Below are 23,116 nucleotides of genomic sequence, written 5' to 3' on the forward strand. Positions count from 1 at the left end.
TGCCTTTCTCGTGTATTTTAAAATGTAATAAAAAAGCATATAAGAGAAAGCTAAGTACAAAGAAGTGTGTCTCGCATTTTATTGGACACATACACACATACATACATACATACAGACATCACCTCAATTCATCGAGCTGAGTCGATTGGTATATAACCCAATGGATCTCCAAGCCTTCTATCAAAAGTTCGGTTTTGGATGGATCCTATAGCCTTTACGTATATTTAGTATACGCGAAAGGCAAAAAAATCAATAGTTGGAAAGATGATATTGACACCAGTACTGGAAAAGGTCGTGATCGTCATAAGACAGAGAGCAAAGCGCCTTTTTCTATTTCAGGCGACCAAATGAAAGAATCGTGGGTTCTTTGATCAATTTCGCATGAAAGGCAGTCATGAAAGGATTTTGTTTTTTATTTTAAAATTAAAATTTCTAAGTTATTCTAATAAATATATACGAAGAATAGTGACTAGTCGATACATTAATAATACTCCTTTAATTCACCGAGTTGAAAGTGGTAACAAACAAAAAAATAAAGCAGATATTGCACACTTTCATGCCCTGTCACGGAACAAATATTTTTTGAGATTTTTGTAGCATGCCATTCATCCTTCGCATTTCTATAGATATTGAAAGGGGCAGATATGTAAACATCGCGTGACATCTCTCATTGAAAATGAGAAATTACAGTACTGATTGACACCAAATATGGTTGCAGCAAGAAAGATCAATTTTCCAAGAAACATGTTTGCATCTCGTTTGTATTGAATTGAATAAATTAAATCATTTTCCGGTCAATTGAACTAAGAGGTTATTACGCCTTCAGAATAGGAAATTCTAAGTTCGCTTGAAAATATAGATAAGACATAGTTTAAGCAATCTAGTTCAATAAATAACAGGAAGTATATTCTACTCAGCTTTTTAGCAGAAATTGACATCCCTGCTTAAAAGTCCGCAGCTCTCCGTAAACTTTCGCAACATTAATCTCAGTTGAAAATCATGTTTCAACCAAACCGTCACCGCTTCCAAAGAAATTGTATTCGATTTCCCACCCAAGAATCACACATCCCTATCCTTGCAGAGGACATTAATCATTCAACGTGACGGGTATCGTGAAAATTTGTTCTTGGGAACAAATCCTGGAGTAGTGCGTTTCGGTACGTACCGTACCAACCGTTGGTACGCCGCCGTACCTATCTGCCCAATGTTGCCGTGACGATATTCATTTGGGACCACTTGGTTCCAATCACGAGGCATTATTCTTTCGTTGATCAAAAAGCGGCAGCGGTAGCAGCATCATCTTCCCAACCATCAGCTACTCGGCACATCTAACAGATTCCCCCGGTGGCAATGATAATGAACCAGATTATTGCCGTGCGTCCTGTTTGGATTGCAGAAGCGATCGATAGCATTGAACGCGCGTCTCTCCGGTCACGTTTTCTCTGTGGATGCTTTTTACTAACGGTAGAACTATTTCCTCGTCTACTTTGTATGTTGGAAAGTTTAAAGTGTCACTGAAGTGCGAAGCATTGTTACACTGGAGTCGGTATTGAACCTTATCTTGTTGAATATTTACAATAAATACTTGATGAAAGAAAATACATTAAAAATTCGTTTAATTTGATATTTAGGACATGATTTCGTTAAGCAGCTTTACGCATTAAAAACCTCTTCTTATTCATATGTAAAGCAGAAAATTATCTGTTATGTAACTTTACTTACTTAACTCACTGCCTTGCATAGGAAGAAGCTAATACTTGCGTAAAAAATAAAATTTGTGAACATAAAAATTCAAACTAATGGTTATCAGATAATTTATCTATGGATTGTTTAGATTCATTCATACCACCATATGAAAACATGCTTTCAACCACCAGCTCACCAATATCGGGCGCCTTCTCTTCCAACACAATCAAATTAACGTGCAACCAGGGAAATTTTCGGCTTCCGAAATTGCTCTCCAACACACAGGCAACTCCATACACACATCGTCAGGATTTGGGCTTCACATTTCCCAACGAAAGCTGCAAGTCGGCAAACTCAGGATTATACGGGAGCAGCCCCGAGCCGTGTGTTGAAACATGACGTCAACGTCGACATCCGGAGGAAAAGCAAAAATGGGTCTGGCAGACAGCAGCGGCGGCGACAGAACTGCCGATTTTATGTGTCGGGTTATTATTCCATTCTTAGTTCTTATTCTCAGCCCATGGTGAAAATGGTTTTGTTAGCTTGTGTGCGACACGACCATAAAGACGGTATCTGTATGGAAACAACTGACTGCTGGAGGAAAAACTGGGAAATCGATTTTCCGCAAAATCAGCCCAACAGTGCGGCTACAAGTCCATGCTGGCAGTGACGACATAAAGCACAAAACAGTGTGTGGAGAGCTCTAGGATATGAGGACGTGGAAGCGGTGCGATGGATCTCAGGGATGCAAAGTTTTGTGGCGAATTCTGTCGTATGTGAGCAGCTCCCAAGAGTTCTAGACATGCACTGAATGTTTAAGGCTAGAAAAGGAATTTTCATCGCCTGTGCTTCACCAATTGCTGTGTGAGGTGCTGCTGACTTGCTTGCCGTTAGTTTATCGGTTTGAATTTATTCCCCTTGTTTGTGTGATTTTTATTATTGGTTTCAATCGAAAAAAAAACTAGAGAAAAATACTATAGAAGACAGCCCAATAATTACCTTCACAAACTGTAGAAATAGATCACGAAACTATTATAAAATTTGTGGTCGAATCTAGTAGAACATCCAACTTGTTCGTGCCTTTCAATGATTGGATGGAAGCATTTAATTGTTACAACCTCGACCAAACCGCGAGCCTTTTGGTTCCCCAAAACGAACATACCACGGACCTTCGTAGTCATACTCGCTTCTTTTAGAACTGGGTGATGTGGGAGAAAACAGGTCGCGGAAAACGCTTCTTCATCTAGGGAAATCTCACACTTACCAAGCCTAACGAACTCTGACATAAATGTGTGATACTTTCTTTCAGCACCTCATTGTGCTCCAGCTTTCTTTCGACACCTTCCAACCGTTGTACAGCAATGGTATAAGATTCGCCCATCATATGGAAAAATTCCTTCCTTTTTTCCTTTTCCTGACGAAAGGAAGTGAACAAAAAGGAAAGGAATATGGATGGGAGAAAAATGGGAAGTTTGGGAAAGGTACCCTTGAAGAGGGCATACAATGTATACAACACGTACAAAAGCTCATAGCTCCTTACCACAACGGGTTATGAACAACAGAATACTTTGAAGGTTCAGGTTTCTTTAGTCAATTTCACTTAGTAAGTGTTTACCAAATATTTGGAAACGCAGTTGCGCATAAACTTGGCAGTTACATATCAGATGATAAGAAGTTCCATAATCGGATTCACAACCATCACAGACAAAGGATTCAACACGTTGAATATTTGCCATGTGATAATTGAGTCGGCAGTGACCTGTCAAGGCCTTGACTAAGACACTGCAATTCTGTTTAGACAGATTAGCTAAATAGTTAGCTACTACCGGAGATGGCTCTCGGATATACAATTTTGTTTGATGACATGAATCCAAACTACTCCAATACCGTTTGTGCTGAGTGGAAGCCCAAGAGCTAATCAAACGCTTCACCCAACACTTAGATATTGGAATAGCTGGCTCAGGACCAAACAAGTCTTGTGATGCTCCAGTGCGAGCTAACTCATCAACCAATTCGTTTCCAGCTATGGAAGAATGGCCAGGTACCCATATAAGGTGCAATGTATTAACTGAATTCAGTTCCTCTATTTGAGTTCGACATGCGATTACTAACTTCGACCTTGAGTTGGCCGAAGCGAGCGCTTTGATAGCTGCTTGACTATCTAAACAGAAGTATATTACTTTGCCCATTATGTGTTTCTGCTGTGCGGATTGCACTCCACACATAATGGCAAATATTTCCGCTTGAAAGACAGTGCAGTGTCTACCCAGTGAGTGGGACTGTTCCAGTCTTAGCTCACGCGAGTAGACACCTGCACCCGCTCTACCTTCGAAGAGGGAGCCGTCAGTATAACAAACAATGCTGTCCGACATACTTCTCTCCAAATAGCCAGATGTCCACTCATCCCACGAGGGGAATTGAGTTGAAAATGTCCTATAAGGAAAACTACTAGCGAGTGTGAGATCACTTGGAGCAAGGACTGTTCTGTCCCAAACAACCATGAGTTGTAACAACGAAGTGTGTGTAGAACTGCGGTTTACAGGATTCTCTTCCATGAAACCGAGAACCCATAATCGGTAAGTACAAGAAAGTGCTTCTTGTTTGAGATGTATGTGTAGTGGGGCCCTCCTTAGCCGTGCGGTAAGACGCGCGGCTACAAAGCAAGACCATGCTGAGGGTGGCTGGGTTCGATTCCCGGTGCCGGTCTAGACAATTTTCGGATTGGAAATTGTCTCGACTTCCCTGGGCATAAAAGTATCATCATGTTAGCCTCATGATATACGAATGCAAAAATGGTAACCTGGCTTAGAAACCTCGCAGTTAATAACTGTGGAAGTGCTTAATGAACACTAAGCTGCGAGGCGGCTCTGTCCCAGTGTGGGGATGTAATGCCAATAAGAAGAAGAAGAAGAAGTGTAGTGGGACAACGTCGAGAAGAACCTCGAGAGCAGCCGTGGGAGTCGAAGAGAACGCACCAGCCATAGCCATTAGGCACATCCTTTGAAGATGGCCTAATTTAGACTGAATTGTCCTCACTTCACCCTTTTGCCACCACACAAGACATACATAAGCCAAAATTGGTCGTACAACTGTTGTGTAAATCCATTTGATATATTTAGATTTAAGACCCCAAGTTTTACCAAAAGTTCGTCGGCATTGGCCGAAAGCCATACACGCCTTTTTGACTCTGAACTCAATGTTAGGAGTCCAGGAGAGCTTGGAATCAAGAATTAGTCCCACATACTTTACCTGATCCGTTACATTGATTTCAGAGTCAAAAAGATGTAATGGGCGAATACCATTACGGTTACGTTTTTCCGTGAAAAGTACAATAGATGTTTTATTCGGATTCACCGAAAGGCCATATTGGCGACACCAACTTTCGACTGCCTGAAGAGCGTTTTGCATCAGGTCGAATAAAGTAGTAATACACAAACCGACTATCAATATTAGATAGTCGTCGGCAAATCCATAGGTAGGAAAACCGCCATTATTGAGTAATCTCAATAGCGTATCTGCAACGAGGTTCCACAAAAGTGGAGATAATACTCCCCCTTGGGGGCAGCCACAGACACTTAATTTCCTAATCGCTGCTTGGCGTAATGTCGAGTAGAGATGTCGGTTTTTAAGCATCTGGTGAATCCATTTGGTAATTATATTAGGTAGCCCATGACAACGTGCGGCTTCCAATATTGCATCGAAAGACACGTTGTCAAAAGCACCCTCAATATCTAAGAAAATCCGGGTAAAAATCCGTTGCTATTCGCATTTTAATAAATAAAACATAACGACTCGGAGTCATGTTTTCATGAAAAACGACGCTGAGTCTTAAAAACATGACTCAGAGTCATGAAAACATGACTCAGATTCATGAAAATGTGTCAAAAAATTCCAAAATCAGCGTAACGCTTTGTGGTAACGCAAACTTCTTAAATTGTTTTTTTTTTTCATCTCTGTCATGTTCTTCGTCGGGTATTTTGGAATACAGTTGAGTGGCGACGAAGCAGAAAAAAGTTTCATTCGTTTGTATAACCAAATTGTCTTTCTGTACGTGAAAAGAAAGTGTGATTATTATGTCTTAGGTCTGAAATCGAATCGCGGAAGTGTCTGGTCCCGAGCCATCATTTTGTGTTAGCGAAAAGGAAGTAACACAGCAGGAAACGACGGGAAGGGTGGTTAGGGAACCTTCTTCACTGTACAGTTCCTGTCTGCTGGCATATGTGCGGATATTGGATTGCAAGATTTCCAAAAGAATGAGCACTGTAGTCGACTTACGAATGCTGCCGACGGCAGTACTGGCAAGCGTCTTGGATGGTCGCTCAAACATACTCTCGAAGTGCACTTTACTGAAATCAACACCTTCCAAATGGTGATCCGACAGACCTCCCTCAAGCAGATCATGTTCAAATGCGTTCAAACACTGTTGACGGACCGGGAGCCCGTCGTCAAAGAGCTGCAGTCTAAATTCTTTCGATACACCAGCAGCGTGCATCACCCTGCTTTGTTCCAGCTAAGGTAACAAATGACGTCGATATTTCATCCGCAACTCTTACACTTGATTTCGATCCGTCCAACGTTATACGAATCAGCCGTATTAGTTTCGCCGGAAAACCATGTTCAAGCATAATTTGCCATAATTCATTCCGTTTCACTGAATCGTACGCCGCCTGGAAATCAATAAACAGATGATGTGTCTGCAAATTGTACTCCCGGAATTTATCAAGGATTTGTCTCAGGGTATACATTTGATCCGTCGTTGATCGGCCCTCACGAAAACCTGGTATTCGCCGACGAAGGACTCTTCAAGCGGTCTCAATCTGTTGAACAGAATACGGGACATAATTTTGTACGCCGAATTAAGGAGGGTTATTCCTCGGTAATTTGCGCACTCCAGTCTGTGCCCTTTCTTGAAGAGAGGGCAAATGAGGCCGTCCAACTAGCTAGCAGGCATTTCCTCGTCTTCCCATATTTTCGACATAATATGGTGCATAACTTCATAAAGCTGCTCACTACCATGTTTGAGAAGTCAAGCCGGGAGCTGGTCCTTCCCCGCAGCCTTATTGTTTTTCAGCTCTTTAACAGCTTTTTTAACCTCATCTAGTGTAGGCGACTCCGTCGCTAATATTTATTCTGCTCACCGATGCACCGTCACTTCCACAATTCAACAAAGTCTCGAAGTGTTGCTTCCACCTGGCAGCCACTTCGGTTTTATCTGTCAGAAAATTCCCTTGTTGGTCGTTGTACATGACGGGAGATGGCGCTGTCTTTTTCCGCACGCCATTGACAGACTCATAAAACCTCCGCATATCGTTCTGCTCCATGTTTTCCTGCGCCTCGCTAATCACTTGTCCTTCATATTCTTTCTTCTTCCAGCGATGGGTTCGTTTTTCGGCTGCTCTTGCTCTTGTTCTTGCTCTTGCCGATCTCTATTCGATCGGGTACCCAACAACAACATTCGGCTTCTGGCAACGTTGCAACGTTGATAAAACCGTGCAAATCGGACAACCCGTTCATGAGTTATAATGCCTCAAAGGAAAAGCAAACTCATTTTCATACAGATAGACTAGCACAGCGGCTCTCAACCTAGGGTACATGTACCCCTGGGGGTACCTCGGACAAAAATCCGTAATGGCGGATGTATTACAATTCCAATCCAAAATAATTTATAATGTTTGGATACTTATATATTTATTTTTCTTTCTAAACTTTGTCTAAAGCTTGTAAATAATACGCATATAAATCAAAGTAAATTGAATCCTGCCTTTACAATCAGCACTGTGCTGTATGAAGGGCTGCGGAACAAAAGATCAAAAGGACAAAACGTCGGATAAAAAAAAAACTTTAATGCAATCTATCTGATCGAAACCAAATGTTGAATAATATATATTAAGGATATGCTTCTGAACTAAACTCTAGAGTCTAAAGGTTCGGTAGCTTCCGTTTGAAAGGCATGAAAACTTTTTTTTTCGAATAGTAGACGTTCGATAACTGCAAGTCATTTAACTGCAATGCTTTTTAACTGCAATTCGATAGATGCAACACTTTTGCAGTTATCGGACCGCTTAACTTCAAACTGATGTCAAACTGAATGACAGCTGCATTGCGCTGCACATTAAGATGCATTTTAATTACATCTGACGTCGATTGATAACCGCTTGACGTCTATAATGCGTTGCAGTTATCGAACGGCATTCGTTAACTGAAAAGTAAACATTTTGCTTGGTTTTCACTTTGCAAGAGGATTGGAAGCACCCTCCGTTTCACGGAAGCCTTCTTCCAAGTAGCTCGGAAGCATTGACAGATATAAAAATGTTGCGGTTTTAAATGTATTTTCATGTACAAATTTGGAGCATGCAAATAAGCGTAACCATCAACTGATCTTACTGTTCTTTTATATCGAAATAAATTTAAGTTTTTCTTGCTTGTAAAATTCTGCTGCAATTTAACACGTCGTTGAATTTTTAAAACTAATTGCTGTGCTATTCCAAACAGCCCGGAAGCCTCCTTTCAAGAGGCTCGGAAGCCTCCTTTCAAAAGGCCCGGAAGCTTCCTTTCAAGAGGCCCGGAAGCCTCCTTTCAAGAGGCCCGGAAGCCTCCTTTCAAGAGGCCCGGAAGCCTCCTTTCAAGAGGCCCGGAAGCCTCCTTTCAAGAGGCCCGGAAGCCTCCTTTCAAGAGGCCCGAAAGCCTCCTTTCAAGAGGCCCGGAAGCCTTCTTTCAAGAGGCCCGGAAGCCTCCTTTCAATAGGCCCGGAAGCCTTCTTTCAAGAGGCCCGAAAGCCTCCTTTCAAGAGGCCCGGAAGCATCCTTTCAAGAGGCCCGGAAGCATCCTTTCAAGAGGCCCGGAAGCCTTCTTTCAAGAGGCCCGGAAGCATCCTTTCAAGAGGCCCGGAAGCCTCCTTTCAAGAGGCTCGGAAGCCTCCTTTCAAGAGGCCCGGAAGCCTCCTTTCAAGAGGCCCGGAAGCCTTCTTTCAAGAGGCCCGGAAGCCTCCTTTCAAGAGGCTCGGAAGCCTCCTTTCAAGAGGATCGGAAGCCTCCTTTCAAGAGGCTCGGAAGCCTCCTTTCAAGAGGCTCGGAAGCCTCTTTTCAAGAGGCTCGGAAGCCTCCTTTCAAGAGGCTCGGAAGCCTCCTTTCAAGAGGCTCGGAAGCCTCCTTTCAAGAGGCTTGGAAGCCACCTTTCGAGAGGCTCAGAAGCCTCGGGTTTCGGAAGCCTTCTTTTAAAAGGCCCGGAAGACTCCTTTCAAGAGCCTCCTTTTAAGATGCTCGGAAGACTCCTTTCAAGAACCTCCTTTTAAGAGACTGGGAACCTTTCTTGCGAGAAGCTGAGAAGTCTTCGTGCAAGAATCTTGGAATTCAGCGTACTTTCAAGAGGCTCAGAAGCGTCCTTTCAATATTCTAGGAATCCTCCTTTTAAGTAGCTCAAAAGCCGCCATTGAAGTGGCTCAAAAGCCGCCATTAAAGAGGCTTGGAAGTCTAACTTCAAGAGGCTCAGAGGACTCTTATCAAGAGGCGAGGAAGCCAACTTTCATGAGATTTGGAAGCTCCTTGCAAGAGGCTCGGAAACCTCCCTGTAAAGTACTCGGAATTATTCCTCCAAGAGGCTTAGAAGCCTTCTTACAAGAGGCTCAGAGGCGTCCTTCTAAGTAGCTACAAAGTCGCCGTTAAAGGGGCTCGGAAACCTCCTTTTAAGAGGCTCAGAAGCCTCCAATAGTCGTAAAAGTCCTGTAATAAGCTTAATTTGAATTGAAAAGTTTCACGAAATAATGAAAATTCCAGCCCACTTTATGAAGAGCAATACTGCCGTCAATCGCATACTGTCCCATCTTTGCTGGGACAAATATACAATTCACGGCAGCATATATCCCGTTGCTTTTCAGGTCTATTCTTCATAGATCTTATGAACTACTTTTATTTGCATTTACACCAAAAAAAAAATAACTCGTACCTGATCTGGTTTTCGCACTAGCGCTTTATATGCCAAATGGCCAATCACATCACCGCAAACCAAGTTCATATCGATAAAGCATATTCATATGATACGATAAAACCTTTGATCTCCTCCAAAACAAGCAAAGCATAATTGTAAAAATTGATTTTGCTTAATTTTTGACGTCCTTTGCACCAGTTGTCGCACTAGTGGTCCCTATTTGGCCAGTCCCATAAGAAAACAATGGGATTTGCCAAATAAGGAACCAAAATTAAGAATAGTGCCACAACTGGTGCATGTGTTCCTATCAGGCTTGTAAAATGTCATCTGCATGTCATTTGACTAATTTGTTCATAACTTTTTTCGGAAGCCAAATTTACTTCAAAATTTTAGATGCACGCATAACGCTTGAGTAGTGCTATGTTTTTGTCCAAAGGTACATTACTCTAAATATAACATCTGAGGCTAGAGAGTGAAATCTCTCCAAAATGTCACGTGTCATTTGACATAATGTCATTTCAATGACATTTTGCCTCCCACGCCCCAGATTACATATTTACAGCAATTTTTTCTGACAGATACGTATTTCGACCTCAACAGTAAGGCCGTCTTCAGTGTCTTGTACTTGACTCGACTTCGAAGTCGAGTCAAGTACAAGACACTGAAGACGGCCTTACTGTTGAGGTCGAAATATGTATCTGTCAGGATACAATTAAGTGGTGGAATTCAATGGGATTGTTCAAACTCGTCTTATGACAGGTGAAAACATTCCACTAAAAAGCTCAAAATAATTTTTTTTTAGCAATTTTTTGTTAGACAAAGTTGTAGTCACATTTAAGCGCTATAAGTTCCCATACTTGATAGTTGATAGCTAACTACTGAAAAAAGTTCAGGGAAAATTATGAAAAAGAATGCAAATGACATTTTACAACACTGCTTCCTATTATGGATCAATCAATGTTGATGATTATAACAAATTTTATTGTGGTTCTCACAGCTGTTCTAAGGAGTAGGAAGTAAAACCTTTCGCTTGATATATAAAGTCCACCCACATGCCTTTTACTTATTTTTAAAAAAATAGTTGTTCTTATTGTATATTGTCGTAAATTGGTACTTGGGATTAGTACCTTTCTCTATACAGTAGCAGTTGTATACCTGGCCACGTCCTCATAATCACGGAAGAAAGGGAAGGAATTTTAGTTTAACATCTACTATTGAAGATGCTACCTTCATGGATGTCTCGGGAAACGAAATTTGTGTTAGTGGATAAGGTGAATAACAGGGAGCTCTATTCGACAATATAGAACGTTTGTCAATAACAATATATGCTGAAAAATTATTAAAATATATTCATTAATTTACTTACGAACCGTCCAAAGCAGAACAAAGTAACCCGGATCTTGCAAATGTTTCGCATCATATACAAAACACGTTAAATCCCACACTTATTCACTGAACGTTAAAAACCGAACCATAAACGAGGAATTCACGAATGTTCAGCGTCCTACCTAAAAAACGTCCGATCGCGCACCAAATGCTTACTCACTCAACCGCGCAAACTATCAGCTTACTGAGAAACACGACAAAACAGGCACTGATTGGTTTTTATTTCGACCGTACAGAACAAACAAAATCGGCCCGTGCGGACTATCTGCTTAAAAACGATGGCGCGATAAACGTATTGTGCATTTTTTTTCTCATTGCTGGTTGGATAATTAATTAATCACTTGTCAACCCTGCCAACACAAGATCGTATATAATGTCACATAAGTTGTTAAAGTGGAGGCCATATAGGTACTTCCCCATATAATATGTATGTATATAGCCTTCATTTTAGCATCTTATGTTGTATCATATACGATTTTGAGTTGAATGAGAAGGCTCTTTCCATAGATTACCCTCTCGTCCAACCAAGTATTCTTTCCTCATGGCGCTCATGGAGATGCAGAGGATTCCTCGGTCTGTTGAAGCAATGATTGTCAAACTAATTTTCCTCTCCTAATCCTAAATTGACTGTGAGGACGTGTTCGGCATCGTTATTGGTCTTGAATTATTAAAACTCCATGTACAGTGAGAATGGTTTTAGAATCCCAAGAAGATGTAAACAATATTTTCTTGTTTGTCGGCCTATCCCGACTAATAATTACGAAGTGTAGAGTCAATCATGATAAGCTTGATAATTTTGTAACATCTTCTTAATATGTATATAGAAATTTCCAATTGCCAAAGGATATTTCTTAGTGATATTTCTTGCACTTCGAATTCTTCATTAAAGATTTTTTTTCCTTTTTTTACATTTTACGAAAGGAAAACTCTTTATCTACATTCTCATAACATGTATTCAAACTTGTATACTATTAGTAAATCATCTAATAAAAAGCAAAAAACTCCATTGTTGTGTTCAAATAAAGAAACATTTGATTGACTTCAATACTTACAAATACCCTGAACTTTTATCACCGCATTTTCCGGATTCCTCCGCACATTCCACCCGATTTGTGTCCACCATCATCGACAAGTCATTTGCATACAATGACAATTCCAGGCGAAAACTGGCCTCTGCTATTCGGACTTCCTTCCGCAAACTTTCTCATGTTTGTATTAAAGCTCCCTATCCTGGTGTAGATTCCCCCAAAAAGCGTCCCATTATTAATGGCCACTTTACGTGTATGTGGAATCCGCTCCATTCGGTCGATCCCTAGAGAGCAATCTCTCTCGTCGTCAGTTCATCTCGTCTGTGATTGTGTACGAACACAGCACAAATACAATCAACAGTTTTTGTTCCGGTCGATTCGCCGACAACATCATCGCCTGCCAGCAGCGGAGCAAATCAATTCAAGGAGAGTGGGCCAAGCTTTCCTCTGTTTTCCTTCTTTTCTTCGGTTAGCAGCGCGGTCGCGCATTTGTGTGTATTTGCGCCTCAATCGGATGACGTCGTTTCCACCGATCGGTTTTCTCCGTGTTGAACTTTGTCCACCTGGTCCTAGAGGCAAGCATTCCGATACATTGCCTTCAGGACACAGGTCGGCCTTAGGATGGGGGACAACCCCTATGTAATTAATAGTTTTATAATCCTTCTAATCACTCTGACGGAAGTCGACGGTGAGCTGTTCCCAAAGAAAAGACTTAAATGGCGAACGGTCGGGATGAAAGCGTGGGTCGATGGTACGGCAAACAAAAAGGGGACCGGGAAATGGGTTGAGTTACGATGAGGGTTCGATGAACATGTCGAAGGCTGACCTACATACTAATAAACGAAGCGACCGGAATTCTAATGGGCTTTCTGGGGAGTAATGTTTGTTGATTATGTTGTGTGGTTCAGCAGTAAATGATAAGGTTAAGAATGGTGTTTGGAGGGGAGTGTCAGACTATAATTTAGAATACATTTGAGATTTCGCTTACATTGATCAATTAATTCAAAATCTACAATTTGAATTTTTAATTTAAATTAATTATCTTGTAATAAGGTGGTTCAGAATATCAACAAAATCATAGGAACAAATACGGATTAATTGTCATACGGAGATTTAGTACTATTCCATTTAATTCCTCTACTTGATTGTAATTTTACAGGCACGTATTTCGACCAAAACTGTCTATAGTTTCAGTTTTTGAAAAAGGCCGTTACAAATATTTTTAATATTTTTAATATGCTCTTTGAGAGATCAAGAAGGGGAAAAATAAAAAAAAAACAAATGTAATCTGAAAAATCATCGTTGAAGATTTTTTTAAACTTCATAAAGTTTTTCGAAGTTTTCTAAAAAAAATGCCATTTTTACAAAAAAATCTGAGGTGGGCCTACTAGCTAAGTAAGTCAATAAGGAATAAAGAATGATCCAAATTCACATATATGATAACACATTTGAATTTATCTATACTTAAATAAACGCCTGAAGACGAACCCTAAACTTGGTATTCCCTTCTTCTGATGGAATCGTAAAAACTCATTATGAGAAATGTTTTTGTTTGTTTTATTTTAATAATCTGATTTTTTTTTCTATTTCCAGAATTTGGTCACTGCAATCGAAGTACTCTCCTTGAAGGTAAGCAAAACAGTAATAATTAAATTTCAGACACTTTACACCATCTCGTAATTAATTAGAATGCACCCTTTTAAAAATGCTTCCATAAACCGAACTTCTCGAAAAGATGAATTAAAATAATGAATACAAAGTAGTTCTCCTAGCAATGTACATGCCTTTCTTGTTTTCTATTACACAACAACAAAAAATAAAAAGTTTTAAAAACTTGTTCGTTTTACGGTAATAATCATTCCAAAATTCAGTATTTGCATTTTAACCTTCCGAGACTCGCATATGAACACTCATCACACGCTTTACTTTGACTTGCCTAACTAAATTCCTTGACCCTCCGTACAATAAATATCATTTTTCAGAGTGATTTTCTCGCCTTTCGTGGAATGATTCACAACAAAAGCAAGAAAAAGCCAAATGCTAAGAGTACTCCCCTTTTTGTCACCCTTCCAAATGCACAAAAACTGCAAATAAGCGAAAAACACCGTAAAGGAAACCACGATTGACTGCAACTGCTTGGAAAACAAACTTCCACTCGCCACGTGCCCCTTTTATGTTCGCTCACTTATCTCTTCGCGAATCCACACCGGCAGTCCTCGATGCGGTGCAAAGTACCACTTGGCTTCATTTTTCCACGAAATCCCCCATGAACCAATTCAGAAATAACGAGCCACCTCAGGTATAGGAAATGACTACGTTGCGGTTGCAGATCCTGAGCATTGACAAGAAAGAGCCCCCGATTTCAGAGTTGCTATCCTCGTTGAAATCCAGAGATGGCAATCGGCACATACGGTACACGCACGGCACAGGTGTTACTATCCGGAAATTAATGTGGGGAACGAGTTACGTATACGGTAGGGGAAGTGTTGCCGGATACGAACGGAAAAAAGGATTACTTTATGCCTCTTCATTTTCGAGAATCGTGTTTTGTCATTTTTTTTCTTTGCGATACAACGATGAAAACTTATTAATAAATTTTCGGATTTTTCAGTCGTGAATAATAGCGTTGACAATTTTATTTCATCGCCAACGTTTCGATTCGGGGATGGGATCTTCTTCAGGGTTCGTGACAGTCATTTTTTTTCCTGAAGAAGATCCCATCCCGGATCGGAACGTCGGTGATGAAATATAAATATCAACACTATTATTCACGACTAAAAGCCATTCCGAAAATTTATTATTACAAAATTCATAGCCGAAATCCATCTACTTAGTAATTAAATTTGTATGACGAAAGCTCAGCTCATAGCTTAGCAAGCTCATTTTGATTGACTGTACCCTTTATAGATGCCAGTCGTTATTGGCCGAGAAACAACCAATTTGCACAGGTGACCAATAGAATAGTTTTCTTTAAGAACTATTCTCACAATACATGCTATGGAGTTTCATAAATTCGATGCCGGCCACGTCCTTACAGTCAATATGGAATTATAAAAGAAAAAAATTCAACACTCATTGAGAGAGACACACAGACACAAGAGACCGAAAAATTCTCTGCTTCACCCTGAGTGCCACGGGAAAGGTTTAATAGGTTTTTTGTAAAAGTAATCTGTGGCAAGTTGTCTTGGTCTTCTCTTAGACACAAAGATGTTACTATTTTTCAAACCAATTCAACTTCAGAAAAATATATTAAGCTCGTTTAGTGGAATGTATTAAACCGTCTAAGACGAATTAAGTACTGTCCATTTAATTCCACCAGTTAATTTTCGTTATCTTTGCAGATACGTATTTCGACCACAACTGTGTGGTCGTCTTCAGTGTCTTGTACTTGACTCGACTTGCTTGGAAGTCGAGTCAAGTACAAGACACTGAAGACGACCACACAGTTGTGGTCGAAATACGTATCTGCAAAGATAACGAAAATTAACTGGTGGAATTAAATGGACAGTACTTAATTCGTCTTAGACGGTTCAATTCAACTTGTTTCGTTCGATAAGCAATAACACGATCCGAAGTCAACGCAATGCACGCCCAGTGGCCTCTGCATACTTAGAAGAAACACTCTTTTTTCGTTCGAACCGACACGCACTACAGAAGCACGTTCCATCAGAAAATTATTTACCTTCATTATTTTTGGACGAGAAAAAAAGTACACGCGCAATTTCCGTCCGATAGCTTCTGCATTCTGAGGAGGATCGTGCTTTCTTCAATCGAAACGGCGACGCGCACTACAGAAGTACGATTAATCCTTTAAAAACATTTTTTGTACCTATTCGCGTTCCTGTTGATTGCCACCATCGATATTCAAGAATTTTAATTCATTTTTGTAAGTCTCAATAAAATAAAGATTTGGTGGTTTCCCGATTAAGGTTGAATGGAATAGGTGCAGCATCAAAATCAAGGACAGCGTCTATATTTATTGGTCTCAATAAACAAGATAATGAGCAATCGTTATTGTTGCATAATCAATTATTTCATATTACATTACTATAATTACCGTTGACATTTCCTCGATCAACAGAGGAATGTTCCCAAGCTGTCGTTATAGTTGTTATTTTGCTACTTTTATTGCAGCATCCCAGAGCCCACCAGAGCGAAGCAGGGGCGCTAGACGATTTGATCTTCCGCCGAGAATCTATGAATATTCTTTGTGTAACTCGTTTTTGGCTACGACAAAGTTTATGCCGTTGTCTGAACATACATGGCATGGACTTCCTTGGCGTGCAAAGAACCTTCGAAAAGCGATGAGCAAAGCCGGGGTTGAAAGGTAAACCGATCCCGCCTAGTCGACTCCTGTCACGGCGGAGGCTTTGCACGGGGTAAAGGTTCCCCCAGGCCTGAGCGATTTCATCGCCGTGACGACGACAACTAGTCGCCGCGATTCTATCGTTGGGTCGCTTGGGAACATTTTATACAGCTGCGGATGATACGTCGTTCCAATCGTCGTCCATGAACTGGCCAATATTCTTCGACAATTGCTGCCAAAGTTAAATGTCCGCCACCGTGGATCTATTCAATATGGTATGATTTCCACGTGTTCAGAGGAGATTGAGGCCAGGCCAGTCACCGTGGCGTCGTGGTCGAGCGAATAGCTTAGGCATTTAGACATTCGTCGAATATCTGAATTATCGTGGGCTGCGTACTTACAAGTATGTCCAGCAAGAACATGTGGCTCTAGTGGTACTTACGCAAAGTATCATCAATTCGTATCAAAATCGTCTTTTTGTTTACCCCGTTCTCACATTTAGATAATGATCGCCGCATATGCATTCCGAAACCGATTGATTTGATCAACAGTCTATTTGGATGCAAATAATTTAATGATAGAGAATGCCAAACTTCTGTTTTAGACTGGCAAAAACTTGTTTTAGCGGGTCAAAGGAATGGCGAAATGGTTGAAACGTTAGACCTCATAGTTGCTCGGGCTTTTGGTTTATTTTGGAATTGAACCGGAATTGATGTCTTCGGTTCACGGCAGATTCCAAAAGTTTTCACGGTTTTATCTTGGTTAGATCAGACGCTGAATCGAGTTTCTGGATTGATAGTTTTTTAAACGTTCATTTCGGGAATGGAAATGCTCCTTCCAACAGCAGACTCATGGGCTTATCAGGAATAGCTCTCTTTCTCTACTTTCTCTATTTTTGTGGCTGTGTAACTGTTGCTCATGTAGGTGTTGTTCTGCATTAGGTCCGTTTTGTGTGAAGCAAACATATCTCTGTGTTATTGATTTTAAGCGTGTTCTCGTTAGAGTTCAAAATTCGTATTATGGTGCGTCCACTTATCTGCCACTAAGCTGCGCAAAGGCAGCCCTCGCGTTCTTGATCCGTGCGCCTATGTCGATCTTGGTACCGCCGTCTGACGCCATTGGAAGCTTTCAACATTCTCCACTGGTTGCCCGGCTACTTTGAAACTGGAAGGGGTCACCGTGTTTACATCCAACGATTTGGTTTTTTTGACGTTGATTACTAAGCCAGCCTTACTAAGGCACGACAAATGCTGGGTAAAGCGTACCATTGGTACTTCGCGTACCTGAAGGAATAAAATAGACCCCATCTCGCGGTCCTTAGCCTCTTACCCAGCAACTCCTATCCCTATCACCCCGTGGTGCTGGCCGGGATACGAGCAACCTTAGGGAAGATCGGGTAACCAACCCCGGTGGGAACTATGGTCGTATGCTGACAGGGAAGGGGGGTTCGCTCCTCTCCGGAGGTGCAAATCTTGTCTGAGCGTCTATTCTCCATGTCAGGATCGGCTCACAACAGCGTCTGTTCTCCATGTTAGGGGCGGCTGATCATCGTCCGAGTGCCAGCGAAACTGTGCACCATGGTCCACCGGAAATAAGGAGGAATGGTCCTCCGGAAATTTAGGGGGTTTGGTGTCAGGCCCTGCAAGCCAGCCTTTAAAAAATCATAAGCAACGAACAATCAACAAGAGAGTACGGACCGGAACCATCGGCGAAGACCACTGCGACGAAAAGGGACTAGCGATTGGAAACTCTGTTCGTGGAACTGCAAATCTTTTAACTTCATCGGGAGCACACGCATACTCGCCGATGTGCTCAAGGACCGTGGATTCGGCATCGTAGCGCTGCAGTAGGTTTGTTGGAAGGGATCAATGGTGCGAACGTTTAGAGGTAATCATACCATGTACCAGAGCTGCGGCAACACACACGAGCTGGGAACAGCTTTCATAGTGATGGGCGATATGCAAAGACGCGTGATCGGGTGGTGGCCGATCAATGAAAGAATGTGCAAGTTGCGGATCAAAGGCCGGTTCTTCAACTTCAGCATAATCAACGTCCATAGCCCACACTCCGGAAGCACTGATGATGATAAGGACGCATTCTACGCGCAGCTGGAACGTGAATACGATAGCTGCCCAAGCCATGACGTCAAAATCATCATAGGAGATTTGAACGCTCAGGTTGGCCAAGAGGAGGAGTATAGACCGACTATTGGAAAGTTCAGCGCTCATCGGCTGACGAAAGAAAACGGCCTACGACCACGTTCTTATTGATGGATGGCACTTCTCCGACATTATCGACGTCAGGACATATCGTGGCGCTAACATCGACTCTGACCACTATCTGGTGATGGTTAAACTGCGCCCAAAACTATCCGTCATCAACAATGTTCGGTACCGACGACCGCCGCGGTACGACCTAGAGCGACTAAGCAACCTGATGCAATGCATACGCGCAGCATCTCGAGGCAGCGTTGCCGGAAAAGGGTGAACTCGATGGGGCCCCTCTTGAGGACTGCTGGAATACAGTCAAAGCAGCCATTAACGACGCTGTGGAGAACAACGTCGTGTATATGGGACGAAGTCGACGGAACGATTGGATCGACGAAGAGTGCAGACAGATTCTGGAGGAGAAGGACGCAACGCGGGCGGTCGCGCTGCAGCAAGGTACCCGGCAGAACGTGGAACGTTATAGACGGAAGCGGAGACAGCAGACCCGCCTTTTTCAGGAGAAGGAACGCCGCCTGGAAGAAGCGGAGTGCGAGGAGATGGAACAGCTGTGCCGTTCTCAAGAAACACGCAGAAAGCTCAACACATCCCGCAAAGGCTTCGTGCCGCGAGCCGAAATGTGCCGGGATAAGGATGGGAGCATCTTGACGGACGAACGTGTGGTGATCTAAAAGTGGAAGCAGCACTACGAGCAACATCTGAATGGCACTGAGAGTACAGGCAGTGAAAGTGAAGGCAGCGGAGGAGATGACTACGTCAGTTCAGCGGACGATGGAAGCCAACCAGCCCCCACCCTTGAGGGAAGTTAAGGATGCCATTCAACAGCTAAAGACCAATAAAGCAGCTGGTAAGGATGGTATCGGAGCTGAGCTCATTAAGATGGCCCCGGAAAAGCTGGCCACTTGCTTGCACAAACTGATAGTCAGAATCTGGGAAACCGAACAGCTACCGGAGGAGTGGAAAGAAGGGGTTATATGCCCCATTTACAAGAAAGGCGACAAACTGGAGTGTGAGAACTTTCGAGCGATCCCCATCTTTACTGCCGCCTACAAAGTGATATCCCAGATCATCTTCCGTCGTCTGTCACCATTAGTGAACGAGTTCGTGGGAAGTTATCAAGCCGGCTTCGTTGACGGCCGCTCGACAACGGACCAGATCTTTACTGTACGGCAAATCCTTAAAAAATGCCGTGAATACCAGGTCCCAACGTACCGTCTGTTCGTTGATTTCAAGGCGGCATACGACAGTATAGACCGCGTAGAGCTATGGAAAATTATAGACGAGAACAGCTTCCCTGGGAAGCTTACCAGACTGATCAGAGCAACGGTGGATGGTGTGCAAAACTGTGTGAAGATTTCGGACGAACACTCCAGTCCGTTCGAATCGCGCCGGGGACTAAGACAAGGTGATGGACTTTCGTGCCTTTTGTTCAACATTGCGCTAGAAGGTGTCATGCGGAGAGCCGGGTGTAACAGCCGGGGTACGATTTTCAACAGATCCAGTCAATTTATTTGTTTCGCGGATGACATGGACATTGTCGGCCGAACATTTGCAAAGGTGTCCGAACTGTACACCCGCCTGAAAAGTGAAGCAACAAAAGTTGGAATGGTGGTGAATGCGTCAAAGACAAAGTACATGCTTGTGGGCGAAACCGAGCGCGACAGGGCCCGCCTGGGAAGCAGTGTTTCGATAGACGGGGATACCTTCGAGGTGGTCGAGGAATTCGTCTACCTCGGATCCTTGCTAGCTTCTTCTTCTTCTTCATTGGCATTACATCCCCCACTGGGACATTGCCGCCTCGCAGCTTAGTGTTCATTAAGCACTTCCACAGTTATTAACTGCGAGGTTTCTAAGCCAAGTTACCATTTCTGCATTCGTATATCATGAGGCTAACACGATGATACTTTTATGTCCAGGGAAGTCGAAACAATTTCCAATACGAAAATTGCCTAGACCGGCACCGGGAATCGAACCCAGCCACCCTCAGCATGGTCTTGCTTTGTAGCCGCGCATCTTACCGCACGGCTAAGGAGGGTCCCTATGATCCTTGCTAACGGCTGATAACAATGTTAGTCGTGAAATACGAAGGCGCATAATCTGTGGACGTCGGGCCTACTACGGGCTCCAGAAGAAACTGCGGTCAAAAAAGATTCGCCACCGCACCAAATATGTCATGTAGAAGACGCTAATAAGACCGGTTGTCCTCTACGGACATGAAACATGGACAATGTTCGAGGAGGACTTGCAAGCACTCGGAGTATTCGAGAGACAGGTGCTTAGGACCATCTTTGGCGATGTGCAAGAAGACGGTGTGTGGCGGCGAAGAATGAACCATGAGCTCGCCCAGCTCTCCGGCGAACCCAGTATTCAGAAGGTAGCTAAAGCTGGAAGGATACGATGGGCAGGGCATATGGCAAGAATGCCGGACAGCAACCCTGTAAAGATGGTGTTCGCTTCCAATCCGGCAGGTACGAGACCACGTGGAGCACAGCGAGCGAGATGGGCAGACCAGGTGCAAAACGACTTGGCGAGCGTGGGGCGTATTCGAGGATGGAGAGATGCGGCCTAGAACCGTGTATTGTGGCGTCAAATTGTTGATTCAGTGTTATCTGTTTAGATGTAGACTAAATAAATGAATACTAAGCCTGCCGAAGAGGAGCGCTCGGCAATGTCGTTGAGCTTGCTCTGCATATCAGGAGGAGTGCAATGTCATTAGCCAGTTCGAAGTCGTTTAGGTGTTCCATAATTATAGGCTGCCATAACAGCCCGCGGTTTGGTTCACGGTCAATCGCACCTACGGTGATAGAACACATCATTGCCTCACACCAGCTACGACCCAGATAGGGTCGGACACCACCACTTTGTGCAGCACTCTACACGAAAAGGCCTCGTACTGTGCCTCGATGAGGCCGATGATTTTCTCAAGAACCCCCTTTCTGTCAATGCCCATCATAAATTGGATAACTATTTTTTCGGTTCAAAACGTTTCTGCCATTGTGGACACATGCGGCTTATGCATAACTTCGGTGGGAGACTGTCAGCATCATCACTCTCATCTGTTTCTTAAAAGATGGGGGCCTATACAAACAAACCAAAAATGGCCTTACAGGCATTCCCACAACACGAGGCTTTCGGGCATTCATCGGTTTCCCCAAGGTTGTAACCCCAAGCCCCCAGTGACCAGACAGCCCGAGGACCTTAACCCAGATTCTAATTCCCTGTGAACATTACTTACGAACTGCAACAAGGTCCGGCGGGGGGAAAGGGGCGGTGGGGCTCGTACTTCCCCTTTTCTATCACCATGAGCTCGATGATCGTTCAATTCGTAGTTGCTACTCCGTGGTTGATCAGAACAATGAAAATTGCATAGGAAATCAAAAGTTATTATTTATTTATTCAGACTAAGGCCGAAGTGGCCTGTGCGGTATATAAGAGTCTTCTCCATTCGGCTCGGTCCATGGCTACACGTCGCCAACCACGCAGTCTACGGAGGGTCCGCAAGTCATCTTCCACCTGATCGATCCACCTTGCCCGCTGCGCACCTCGCCTTCTTGTGCCCGTCGGATCGTTGTCGAGAACCATTTTCACCGGGTTACTGTCCGACATTCTGGCTACGTGCCCGGCCCATCGCAGTCGTCCGATTTTCGCGGTGTGAACGATGGATGGTTCTCCCAACAGCTGATGCAATTCGTGGTTCATTCGCCTCCTCCACGTACCGTCCGCCATCTGCACCCCACCATAGATGGTACGCAGCACTTTCCTTTCAAAAACTCCAAGTGCGCGTTGGTCCTCCACGAGCATCGTCCAGGTCTCGTGTCCGTAGAGGACTACCGGTCTAATTAGCGTTTTGTAGATTGTCAGTTTGGTACGGCGGCGAACTCTATTCGATCGGAGCGTCTTGCGGAGTCCAAAGTACGTACGATTTCCAGCCACTATGCGTCTCCGAATTTCTCTGCTGGTGTCATTTTCGGCAGTCACCAGTGAGCCCAAGTACACAAATTCTTCTACCACCTCGATTTCGTCACCACCGATGCAAACTCGCGGTGGGTGGCTCACATTGTCTTCTCTTGAACCTCTTCCTATCATGTACTTCGTCTTCGACGTGTTGATGACTAGTCCGATCCGCTTAGCTTCCCTCTTCAGTCTGATGTAGGCTTCCTCCATCTTCTCAAAGTTACGTGCCATAATATCTATGTCGTCGGCGAAACCAAATAGCTGGACGGACTTATTGAAAATTGTACCACTCGTGTTAATCCCTGCTCTTCGTATTACACCTTCCAAAGCGATGTTGAATAGCAAACACGAAAGACCATCACCTTGCCGTAACCCTCTGCGGGTTTCGAAGGGACTCGAGAATGCCCCCGAGCTACGCACATCACCCGATCCATCGTCGCTTTGATCAACCGTGTCAGTTTATCCGGAAAACCGTGTTCGTGCATTAGCTGCCATAGCTGGTCCCGATCGATTGTATCATATGCGGCTTTGAAGTCGATGAATAGATGATGTGTGGGCACGTTGTATTCGCGGCATTTCTGCAGTACTTGGCGAATGGCAAACACCTG

The 23,116-nt window shown here is 43.3% G+C and overlaps 1 protein-coding gene across 3 annotated transcripts in view; it reads left to right on the top strand.

The window, feature by feature from the left end:
• The window catches only part of LOC134213685 (stress-activated protein kinase JNK), a 276,561-nt gene that overhangs the window by 12,241 nt on the left and 241,204 nt on the right, over window positions 1-23,116 (top strand). For all 3 annotated transcript variants that reach the window (XM_062692961.1, XM_062692957.1, XM_062692959.1), the window contains exon 2: window positions 13,617-13,652. The gene's annotated coding sequence lies outside the window, so the exon portion shown is untranslated. The remainder of the gene's footprint in view (window positions 1-13,616; window positions 13,653-23,116) is intronic.

Source organism: Armigeres subalbatus, chromosome 2, assembly GCF_024139115.2.
Source record: "Armigeres subalbatus isolate Guangzhou_Male chromosome 2, GZ_Asu_2, whole genome shotgun sequence".
NCBI lineage: Eukaryota > Metazoa > Arthropoda > Insecta > Diptera > Culicidae > Armigeres > Armigeres subalbatus.